This window comes from Mytilus californianus, unplaced genomic scaffold, assembly GCF_021869535.1.
Source record: "Mytilus californianus isolate M0D057914Y unplaced genomic scaffold, xbMytCali1.0.p SCAF_1, whole genome shotgun sequence".
Classification (NCBI taxonomy): domain Eukaryota; kingdom Metazoa; phylum Mollusca; class Bivalvia; order Mytilida; family Mytilidae; genus Mytilus; species Mytilus californianus.
Window position 1 is genome coordinate 77,251,823 of NW_026262581.1, and position 12,362 is coordinate 77,264,184.

General features: G+C 31.7%; 1 protein-coding gene and 1 long non-coding RNA gene across 13 annotated transcripts in view; one reads left to right on the forward strand and one right to left on the reverse strand.

Moving 5' to 3' along the window:
* Positions 1-12,362, reverse strand: part of LOC127724284 (plasma membrane calcium-transporting ATPase 2-like) — a 145,802-nt gene that overhangs the window by 101,904 nt on the left and 31,536 nt on the right. For 8 of the 12 annotated variants that reach the window (XM_052231275.1, XM_052231280.1, XM_052231211.1 and 5 more), the window contains exon 3: positions 5,499-5,547. The gene's annotated coding sequence lies outside the window, so the exon portion shown is untranslated. Of the gene's footprint in view, positions 1-892; positions 1,044-1,942; positions 2,232-5,498; positions 5,548-12,362 lie in introns of those variants that run through there. The other 4 variants (XM_052231234.1, XM_052231245.1, XM_052231242.1 and 1 more) reach the window with 2 other exon arrangements.
* Positions 1-12,362, forward strand: part of LOC127724427 (uncharacterized) — a 311,014-nt gene that overhangs the window by 8,544 nt on the left and 290,108 nt on the right. The gene's annotated exons all lie outside the window — the stretch shown is intronic.

Genomic DNA, 12,362 nt, shown 5'->3' on the forward strand with positions numbered 1-12,362 from the left:
TTCGGATCTACCCCGTCTCCCCTAACCTCTCTGAATTGTTGAACGCTATCATTTTGCATTAACCATAATATAATGGCGTAAATTAGATATACATTACTGGTCTCTAACTTCAATGACTGCAGGTACATTTAAAGACAAATACTTGCTACATTCATTTTGACAGAAAATGGGTGTCTTGTACAATTAAAATCCTTAAAAATTCATAGCATTATAATAAGTTGTTTTCCTGCACATTGAAAGTGTTATTACAAAATGCCTTTTTTCTTTATAAGTTTCTTTACAAATTTTGAGATACAGACGCTGAAAAGGGGGGGGGGGTCTAAACTAGGCAATGTTAGGAGTGGAACATGTAATAAAATTTATGCATTAACCATTTGTGTAGCTCCATAAGGGGGCTACCCCCTCAAATTATCTCTGAACTGAAAATGACTACAAGACTACAAAATTCTGTTTCAATATTAACATAAAAAAAACAGGAAATCTCTTATACTTATGTATATATTAACATGGCTGGTTAACCTTTACTTTACATTTAAACCCATCAAATAAATCTAAAACCATCTGTTTTATTCCACATTTGTTTGTTTTCTTTAATCCCTAGAATACACATTATATACAGCTGAAGGATAAGATCTCTGTCTTATAGGTATACAACTTACACAAACCAAAAAGCCAAGTATTTCTACTGAACTATAGTTATGTTTCATAAGGTCCATAATTAGTACAATTATGATATAAAATCAATGCATGGTTTTTCAGAATCAAGATTCCTAACAGTAAAAATATATCTAAAGAAGAAAATTTATGTACATAAACATCCCAGCTGCTTATGCATTTGTGAAAGAAAAATGTATATTTACCTTTCCCTAAAATGAGTGTGAGTATATTTTACCTGGAAAGATGGTAACAGAATAATATATCTATAGTCCAGTGATTTTAAATTCCAAGATAATCAAAGTTTAATTCCAAGGAAGCCATATTTTTTCTTTCCTGTCAAAGGGAGATTACTGATGATCATAAATTATATAATTTAAGTTCAACTTCTCCCTCTACGAGATCATACTATACAAATATTGATACAATGAAGGAATGCTTTTTATGAATGACCAAATTAATCCATACTATAGGATCCAATTTAAATGCCAACCTTAAATAAATTAAATAGTATTTCGTCAATCTGAAATACTATAGAAAGAAGTCTTATTGCGCTGACAAAGCAAACTATTCTTGCATGAATATTCCGATGTAAATATCTATAGGTTGATCGACAGAAAATCTTTAAATTGGTCACTGATTTCTGAAATCCAATCTTTAAAATACTGCGAAATTTGTAACAAGGACATCCCTTGTTTACATACTAGGAAACAAAGGCGTTAATCATGGATGACGACAAACTTTCTATATACAGTCACTATGAGAAAACTATAATAAACCCTTACTACAATATTATAACAGATTTGTGACACCTGTTACCTTCAAGGACTTAACTTTTATGTTAATCAGTTTGTGATAATTATTTGATTGATTATTCAATCTTTGTGAGATACTGGCAGCTAAAGTGTTCAAATAATACAGATTTAACAGCTAACACCCATTATCTATACAACTTGAGTTGACAAAAGCATGTTTTTGCATTACAAATTAATCAGCTAGTTAAATCGTCCATATCAATCTTCTTACACTGTTGTAAACCTGGAAATATTAACCTACTGGCTAAATGTTCCTTGTCAAATATCAAAATTAATATTTTAATTTTCCTAAGAAATTAAGTAGATACAAGAAGTTTGCTATGAGTTGTCAATCTCATTAGTAAAGGAAAACCTGTTACAAGATAACAGATCAATCAATAGTTACACATTTTGTGTTATTTTTAACACACAGCCAAAATAAAATGATGCTCTCATCAAATTCTATGGAGGTAATGATAACAAGAAGTACTTACCAGTGTAATATTAATCCATAGATATATAAAATACGGTAATCTTGACATAAAATTAACATAAAATCTGCTGGTTTGTACAATCAATATACACTTTCACTGGTCATTGCCTATACACCACTAAATTATACACAGAAAAAATGTTGGTGGATAAAATACACATATACTTCCCAACTATTGTAGAAATGTGCAACCTAGCTTGTACATTTTGCTATGGAAACCAATTGTGATCTTATTGTGGTAGTAATTCCTGTCAATTCTGTGTATTACACTTCCCAATGTCAGGGAGAAATTGTTCCTGCCAATGAGGGGTACCAAAAGGGGCAAAATTCAAGACTATCAATAAATGCTTACATTTTTTCATTATTCATAAGAACACATGTATCTATGACAATATGGTATATTGTAATATAATCTTATTATCTTAGTCAGTAACATTATATCTTGTGATCTTTATCACAGGAATTTATGGGCACCTCACAGGGGTTTCTATGCATCCTTAATTAATCAGCAAAATTAATATACGTTTAATTACAATACATACAGTTAATAATCAATAAAATACTGATCAATATACATCTTGAAGGCTTCAGCATCTGGCGAACACAATGATAACTACTGACTGCCTTTCTAATAATGATGTTATCAAAATTCTTTATACTAACTAATACATTCCTTGGGCAACATAAGGTCATGTCTTGTACAAATTGTAATATATATACTATTGGGATCAACCATTTCATTACAATATTAAAATATAACTTATCTCAGTTTACAACTGACCACTGGGGTCAACACTCAACAAATTTTCTTTATTTTTGGTCCATAATAGTACAATAGAGAATAGTGTTTAGGCTTTAGATATCAGTGACTCTAAGGAACTCTCTAGATAGAGTATTATTTTTAGGATATAGATATCAATGACTCTAAGGAACACTCATGATAGAGCATAGTGTTTAGGCTTAAGATATCAGTGACTCTAAGGAACTCTCTAAATAGAGCATAATGTTTATGTAAACTATATCTTATCTTATAAATATAACTTATCTCAGTTTACAACTGACCACTGGGGTCAACACCCAACAAATTTTCTTTATTTTTGGTCCATAATAGTACAATAGAGAATAGTGTTTAGGCTTTAGATATCAGTGACTCTAAGGAACTCTCTAGATAGAGTATTATTTTTAGGATATAGATATCAGTGACTCTAAGGAACCCTCTATATAGAGCATAGTGTTTAGGCTTAAGATATCAGTGACTCTAAGGAACTCTCTAAATAGAGCATAATGTTTAGGCTTTATATATCAGTGACTCTAAGGAACCCTAAAGATAGAGCATATATAGTTTTTAAGCTATCAATATCAGTGACTCTAAGGAACCCTATAGATAGAGCATAGTTTTTAAGCTATAGATATCAGTGACTCTGAGGAACCCTATAAATAGAGCATAGTTTTTAAGCTTTAGATATCAGCGACTCTAAGGAACCCTATAGATAGAGCATAGTTTTTAAGCTATAGATATCTGTGACTCTAAAGAACCCTATAGATAGAGCATAGTTTTTAAGCTATAAATATCAGTGACTCTAAAGAACCCTATGGATAGAGCATAGTTTTTAAGCTATAGATGAGCATAGTTTTAAAGCTATAGATATCAGAACATCACTAGGATCAGCTTTCTTCTTACTACAGATATCATTCATTCAAAAAAATTCTGTAGGCTGAGCATAGATTTTACACTATTAAATTCAGTGACTTTAAGGAACTCTCTAGATAGAGCATAGTGTTTATGTAAACTATATCTTATCTTATAAATATAACTTATCTCAGTTTACAACTGACCACTGGGGTCAACACCCAACAAATTTTCTTTATTTTTGGTCCATAATAGTACAATAGAGAATAGTGTTTAGGCTTTAGATATCAGTGACTCTAAGGAACTCTCTAGATAGAGTATTATTTTTAGGATATAGATATCAGTGACTCTAAGGAACCCTCTATATAGAGCATAGTGTTTAGGCTTAAGATATCAGTGACTCTAAGGAACTCTCTAAATAGAGCATAATGTTTAGGCTTTATATATCAGTGACTCTAAGGAACCCTAAAGATAGAGCATATATAGTTTTTAAGCTATCAATATCAGTGACTCTAAGGAACCCTATAGATAGAGCATAGTTTTTAAGCTATAGATATCAGTGACTCTGAGGAACCCTATAAATAGAGCATAGTTTTTAAGCTTTAGATATCAGGGACTCTAAGGAACCCAATAGATAGAGCATAATTCTGAAGCTATAGATATCAGGGACTCTAAGGAACCCTATGGATAGAGCTTAGTTTTTAAGCTTTAGATATCAGCGACTCTAAGGAACCCTATAGATAGAGCATAGTTTTTAAGCTATAGATATCTGTGACTCTAAAGAACCCTATAGATAGAGCATAGTTTTTAAGCTATAAATATCAGTGACTCTAAAGAACCCTATAGATAGAGCATAGTTTTTAAGCTATAGATGAGCATAGTTTTAAAGCTATAGATATCAGAACATCACTAGGATCAGCTTTCTTCTTACTACAGATATCATTCATTCAAAAAAATTCTGTAGGCTGAGCATAGATTTTACACTATTAAATTCAGTGACTTTAAGGAACTCTCTAGATAGAGCATAGTGTTTAGGCTTTATATTTCAGTGACTCTAAGGAACTCTCTAGATAGAGCATAATATTAGGCTTTAGATATTAGTGACGCTAAGGAACCCTATATATAAAGCATAGTATTTAAGCTATAGATATCAGTGACTCTAAGGAACTCTATAGAGAGAGCATAGTTTTTAAGCTATATATATCAATGACTCTTAGGAACCCTATAGAGAGAGCATAGTTTTTAAGCTATATATATCAATGACTCTAAGGAACCCTATAGAGAGTTTTTTTTGTTTTAGCTATAGATACCAGTGACTCTAAAGAACATCACTAGGATCAGCTTTCTTCTTACTATAGATATCATTCATTCAAAGGAATTCTTTAGGCTGAGCATAGATATTACACTATAAAATTCAGTGACTCTAAAGAACTCTCTAAAATAAAAATAGTTTTCATGCTATGAATATCAATAATTCTAAAAACAAAGATCATTTGGATCACCATTCTTAAAGTCTACTGATTTCTGTGACTAAGGGAACTCTATAAATTCAGTTAACTTTCAGTTCTTCTTTCACTTTGAACTTCCCTAAACATGTTAAAATACCTATACTTATAAAAAAAGTTATCTTGGAAAGTGTTCACACAATAAAGTTAACTTCATCTTTCCAATCAATTAAGGAGGACTGCATTCAAAATGATTTTGAAGCCCCAATCAACACTTCATCAGTTTATGGAACAAAAGATATGATCAATAAATGCCTATACATTCATAAATGTCTACAAGATTAAACATCAAACTAAAATATGTAATGCATTATGTATGACATAAAATCATGGTAGGAGAAACTTTTATTACCATAATCTGCAATTTAATATCTGCACTTTTATCATCGCAGCACGACATTTCTATTATTTAATTTACTTACTCTTTATGGCAATAGTATGTTAATCCTCTGACTTCCCCAAGCTTGTTACCTATAAAAGAGAAGAAATTATGTTCAATGGGAGGTAATTCTAGTTTAATACAGTGAAGCTCTGAAACAAGAAATTCCAGTAAGACCAGTTGCTAATAATAAATATCATGCAAATTTTAAAGATATTTAAATGTCAATTCACAAGGTTGAAGGTTGTAACATAAGAACTAGAAAATTTCTACATCCTCAGGCCAAAAATAAAATTAAGATTGTTTGATGTTGCCTACAGTGTACCTACCCGAAAAATTTTATGACACATTAATCGTTTCAAATTTTTTTTTTTAAGTTTTTTTTTCATGCTCTAACATTGTTTTCTTGTCTAAAACATGAAACTTGTGTTGTTGGCAAAAACAAAAAAAAATAAATCTCAACCTACCTACCCAACCCTAAAAGGCATGGGTAGGTAACATCAAACAAAGAATTTGTTGAGGGTGGCCGCAATGATCAAATAAATAGGCTGCATTAAGTGAGTTTACATCAATTAGTTTGGGAAAATTTCTCATGAAGACTTTAAATGAGAGAATCCTCATAAAGTCTTTTAAAACAAGAGTGCACACGCTGAGATGTCTCGCCTTCTTTACTGACCATTGATTTAATGTTGATAGTCCTAAATATAAAGCTTTACTAAAAGTATCACATAAACATAACATAGTCCAAGAAAATGAGGTCAAGGTCAGATAAACCAACCAGAAATACATGTACACATTACAATCATTCAATACACCAAATAACAAGTTGACCTATTGCTTATAGTTTCTACAAAACAGACTTAAACAAGAAAACTAAACATTGACCAATGAACCATGAAAATAAGGTCAAGGTCAGATGAACCATGCCGGACAAACATGTAAACCTTACAATCAATCTATGCATTAAATATAGTTGACCTATTGCTTATAGTACCTAAAAAACAAACTTAACCAGGAAATCTCAACATTGACCAATAAACCATGAAAATGAGGTCAAGGTCAGATGATACCTGCCAGACAGACATATACACCTTACAATCATTCCATACAACATAGTTGACCTATTGGTTATAGTTTAAGAAAAACAGACCAAATCACAAAACTAAACACTGAGCAATGAACTGTGAAAATGAGGTCAAGGTCAAATAAAACCTGCCAGACTGACATGTACATTGTAAAATATTTCCATACACCAAATATAGATGACCTATTGCATATAGTATAAGAAAAAAAAAGACCAAAACACAAAAACTTGACTTTAACCACTGAACAATGAAAATGAGGTCAAGGTCACATGACACCTGCCAGTTGGACATGTACACCTTACAATCATTCCATACACCAGATAAAGAAGAACTATTGCTTATAGTATCTGATATATGGACTTGACCATGAAAACTTAACCTTGTTCACTGATCCATGAAATGAGGTCGAGGTCAGATGAAAACTGTCTGACGGGCATGAGGACCTTGCAAGGTAAGCACATATTAAATATAGTTATCCTTTTACTCATAATAAGAGAGAAATTAACATTACAAAAAATCTTAACTTTTTTTTCAAGTAGTAACTGAACCATGAAAATGAGGTCATGGACAATGAAAATATAACAGACGGAAACTTCATAACATAAGGCAACTATATACAAAGTATGAAGCATCCAGGTCTTCCACCTTGGAAAATATAGAGCTTTTAAGAAGTTAGCTAACGCTGCCGCCGCCGGATCACTATCCCTATGTCGAGCTTTCTGAGACAAAAGTCACAGGCTCGACAAAAACGAAAGTTTTATTTTCTGTTACTGCTTGTTTCTATGAAATATAGCCTAAAGTTAGGAATCAAAAGCATTATTTTCACCTTGTGCGAGAAATTCTAAATAATTCATATTTCTTCATTAACAGTATCATTCAATCTTTGGAATACATTCATATATTTCCTTTCCTCTGCAATATATAGCAACAATGACCTCTATAAATTCAAATATTAATATCTCCTTGAAAAATCATATGATCATCATTGACCAATCGTCTGAGTCAAAAATGATGTTTCCAAGATACTGTATCAATCAACTAATTTTTATGCCTAATGTAATGGAAAGAAGTGTTAGTGAGCAAGCTCACATAGCCCACACCCCACATAATTGATATGGGATATCTTAAGAAACCTTTATACAAATTTGAAGAGGTTCTAAAAAGGAAATGAATGCACTATCCCAGAGACAAGAATTAGAATGGAATATTTTTTAAATTCCCCTCTAGAAGAAAGGTTCACCCTTGTAGATTTTCTGATTATTGAACTCATCCATGGTTTTGATAAGTTGTAACCTTTATTTTTTAAATTCATAGGGTATCTTACTAAAGTTGAAGGTGCTAGTATGGCAACAACAAAGTGATGATTAACCAACAGGACAAAAATATCATACCCTTTACAACTTTGTCTCATGGGTTATAAAAAATAGCCACCCACTTTTATATGAACTGTAGTGTTGAGCTAAAAAAATTGCAAGATAGCGTCCTGAATGAAACTTTACAGGAACTTTAACTGGAAATAACTGTGATTAAACCATAAAAATTACAAAAGCACCATGGGTGCATAATCTGATTTGTGATCAATATGGACTTGTAGGAAAAGGAACAGATTTAGAGTCAAATACTCAGGGCAAGCAAAAGATGTGAAAAGCTGGCACTGCCAAATGATGGTCCTTAAACCACACATTTATTTAAAAAAAAAAAAAATAAGGGCATACATGTAAGGTCATTGAGTGTCTTGCATTTCAAGTGTTCAATATATTACATAACAAGAATATGCCCGTAGTACATGGATGCCCCACTTGCACTATCATTTTCTATGATCAGTCTGGACCGTGAAATTGGAGTCAAAACTCTAATTTGGCATTAAAATTAGAAAGATCATATAATAATAATAATAATCTTTATTTCAAGAGGGTATGCTCAATTAGTACAAACACTAATTGAGCATACCCTCTTGAAATATCATAGGAAACATGTGTACAAAGTTTCAAGTTGATTGGACTTTAACTTCATCAATAAACAGCTGCGCCATGAGCGCATGATAAGCCCGTCACGTTTTCAAAGAATAAAGTTCAATAACTTCTCAATGTCATATTCGAAATTTATAAAAAACTAAAGGGAGGTTATCTTAATAGATATAAATCAGTCACCAAAGTTTAATGAAAACTGCTCAAAGCACTCTAAGGATATTGTCCAAAAACTGGAAAATCCCCCTTTTTTAATGAATAAAACCCCATAACTAGTAAATGTAAAATCTGAAATTTATAAAAATCGAAAAGGAGCCTACGTCAATAAATATAAACAAATTGCCAAAGTTTCATGAAAACTGCTGAAAGCATTTTTGAGTTATTGTCCGAAAACTGGAAAATCCCCCTTTTTTAATGAATAACACCCCGTAAAATCTGAAATTTATAAAAACAAGAGGCTCTCAAGAGCCTGAATCGCTCACCTGTATTTCAGAGGAGAAGATTTTTAAATGTTAGCAAACTTGATGAACAAATTGTGTAAAATTGTCTTTAAAGGGCAATAACTCCTTAAGGGGTCAATTGACAATTATGGTCATATTAACTTTTTTGTAGATCTTACTTTGCTGAACATTATTGCTGCTTACAGTTTATATATATCTATAATAATATTCAAAATAATAACAATAAAATGCTTCGCTGGGGCGCAGCTTGTTACAACCGCAGAGGTCGAACCCTGAACAGTTGGGGCAAGTATGGACACAACATTCAAGCTTGATACAGCTCTGAATTTGGATTGTTATTAAATATTTGACACAGCATAGGTTTCTGACACAGAAAGAATGTGGTCTAAGAACTTGAATTTTTTTTAATTTACCTATTATGGTCCAATGTCCAAAATCAAAATACATGGTTAGATTCAGCATATCAAAGAACCCCATATATTCAATTTTTGTTAAAATCAAACAAACCCCATATATTCAATTTTTGTTGAAATAACAAAAAAGTTTAATTTTGGACCCCAACTTGGACCAACTTGAAAACTGGGCCCATAATCAAAAATCTAAACACATGTTTAGATTCAGCATATCAAAGAACCCCAAGAATTCAATTTTTGTTAAAATCAAACTAAGTTTAATTTTGGACCCTTTGGACCTCAATGAAGACCAATTTAAAAAACGGGACCCAATTAAAAAATCTAAAAACACCGTTAGATTTGGCATATCAAAGAACCCCAATAATTCAATTTTTGATGAAATCAAACAAAGTTTAATTTTGGACCCTTTTGACCTCAATATGAACCAATTTGATAGCGGAGCCTACAAATAAAAAATCTAAATACATGGTTAGATTCAGCATATCAAAGAACCTCATATATTCAATTTTTGTTGAAATCAAACAAAGTTTAATTTTGGACCCCAATTTGGACCAACTTGAAAACTGGGCCATTAATCAAAAATCTAAATACATGTTTAGATTCAGCATATCAAAGAACCCCATATATTCAATTTTTGTTGAAATCAAACAAAGTTTAAATACTGGACCCTATCTTGGACAAACTTGAAAACTGGGCCCATAATCAAAAATCTAAACACATGTTTAGATTCAGCATATCAAAGAACCCCAAGAATTCAATTTTTGCTAAAATCAAACTAAGTTTAATTTTGGACCCTTTGGACCTTAATGTAGACCAATTTAAATAAAATGCTTTGCTGGGCGCAGCTTGATACGACCGCAGAGGTCCAACCCTGAACAGTTGGGGCAAGTATGGACACAACATTCAAGCTTGATACAGCTCTGAATTTGGATTGTGATTAAATATTTGACACAGCATAGGTTTCTGACACAGAAAGAATGTGGTCTAAGAACTTCAATTTTTTTAATTTACCTATTATGGTCCAATGTCCAAAATCAAAATACATGGCTAGATTCAGCATATCAAAGAACCCCATATATTCAATTTTTGTTGAAATCAAACAAAGTTTAATTTTGGACCCCAACTTGGACAAACTTGAAAACTGGTCCCATAATCAAAAATCTAAACACATGTTTAGATTCAGCATATCAAAGTACCCCAAGAATTCAATTTTTGTTAAAATCAAACTAAGTTTAATTTTGGAACCTTTGGACCTTAATTTAAAAAACGGGACCCAAAATTAAAAATATGGTTAGATTTGGCATATCAAAGAACCCCAATAATTCAATTTTTGATGAAATCAAACAAAGTTTAATTTTGGACCCTTTTGACCTCAATATGAACCAATTTGATAGCGGGCCCACAAAATAAAAAATCTAAATACATGGTAAGATTCAGCATATCAAAGAACCCCATATATTCAATTTTTGTTGAAATCAAACAAAGTTTAATTTTGGACCCACATTTGGACCAACTTGAAAACTGGGCCAAAAATCTAAAATCTAAATACATGTTTAGATTCAGCATATCAAAGAACCCCATATATTCAATTTTTGTTGAAATCAAACAAAGTTTAATTTTGGACCCCAACTTGGACCAACTTGAAAACTGGGCCCATAATCAAAAATCTAAACACATGTTTAGATTCAGCATATCAAAGAACCCCAAGAATTCAATTTTTGTTTAAATCAAACTAAGTTTAATTTTGGACCCTTTGGACCTTAATGTAGACCAATTTAAAAACGGGACCCAAAATTAAAAATCTAAATACACGGTTAGATTTGGCATATCAAAGAACCCCAATAATTCAATTTTTGATGAAATCAAACAAAGTTTAATTTTGGACCCTTTTGACCTCAATATGAACCAATTTGATAGCGGGTCCACAAATAAAAAATCTAAATACATGGTTAGATTCAGCATATCAAAGAACCCCAAGAATTCAATTTTTGATGAAATCAAACAAAGTTTAATTTTGGACACTTTTGACCTCAATGTGGACAAAGTTGATAAAGGGGCCCAAAAATCAAAAATCTAAATACATGGTTAGATTCAGCATATCAATGAACCCCATATATTCAATTTTTGTTGAAATCAAACAAAGTTTAATTTTGGACCCCGATTTGGACCAACTTGAAAACTGGGCCCATAATCAAAAATCTAAATACATGTTTAGATTCAGCATATCAAAGAACCCTAAAAATTCAATTTTTGTTAAAATCAAACTAAGTTTAATTTTGGACCCTTTTGACCTTAATGTAGACCAATTTGAAAACGGAACCAAAAATTAAGAATCTAAATACACGGTTAGATTTGGCATATCAAAGAACCCCAATAATTCAATTTTTGATGAAATCAAACAAAGTTAAATTTTGGACCCTTTGGACCTCAATGTGGACCAATTTAAAAACGGGGCCCAAAATCCAAAAACTTAATACACGGTTAGATTCAGCATATTAAAGAACCCCAAGAATTCAAGAATAAAACCCCATTGAAATTGATCAAGAAATAAGCAATTTATACGAAGTATCTTCTTTTGCACAATACTGTGCAATTGAATATTTCTTGCTATTGTGCAATACTGTACAATTGACAATTTCTTGCTATTGCGCAATATTGTGCTATTGGATATTTCTTGCTATTGCGCAATACTGTGCAATTGAAGATTTCTTGCAATTGCGCAATACTGTGCAATTGAAGATTTCTTGCAATTGTGCAATACTGTGCAATTGAAAATTTCTTGCTATTGCACAATACTTATTATATAATGATTTACACATCCTGTTTGGTGTGTATCTCCTACCATATCATTATTATTTGCTTTTAAATATTAATCAGAAATAACCAACTTAAAATGGAAAATTTTAAAAGAAAAAAAAAAGGAAAAAAAGAAAAAAAAAGAAAAAAAAAAAATCCCCCCCCCCCAAATTTTTTGAACCCCC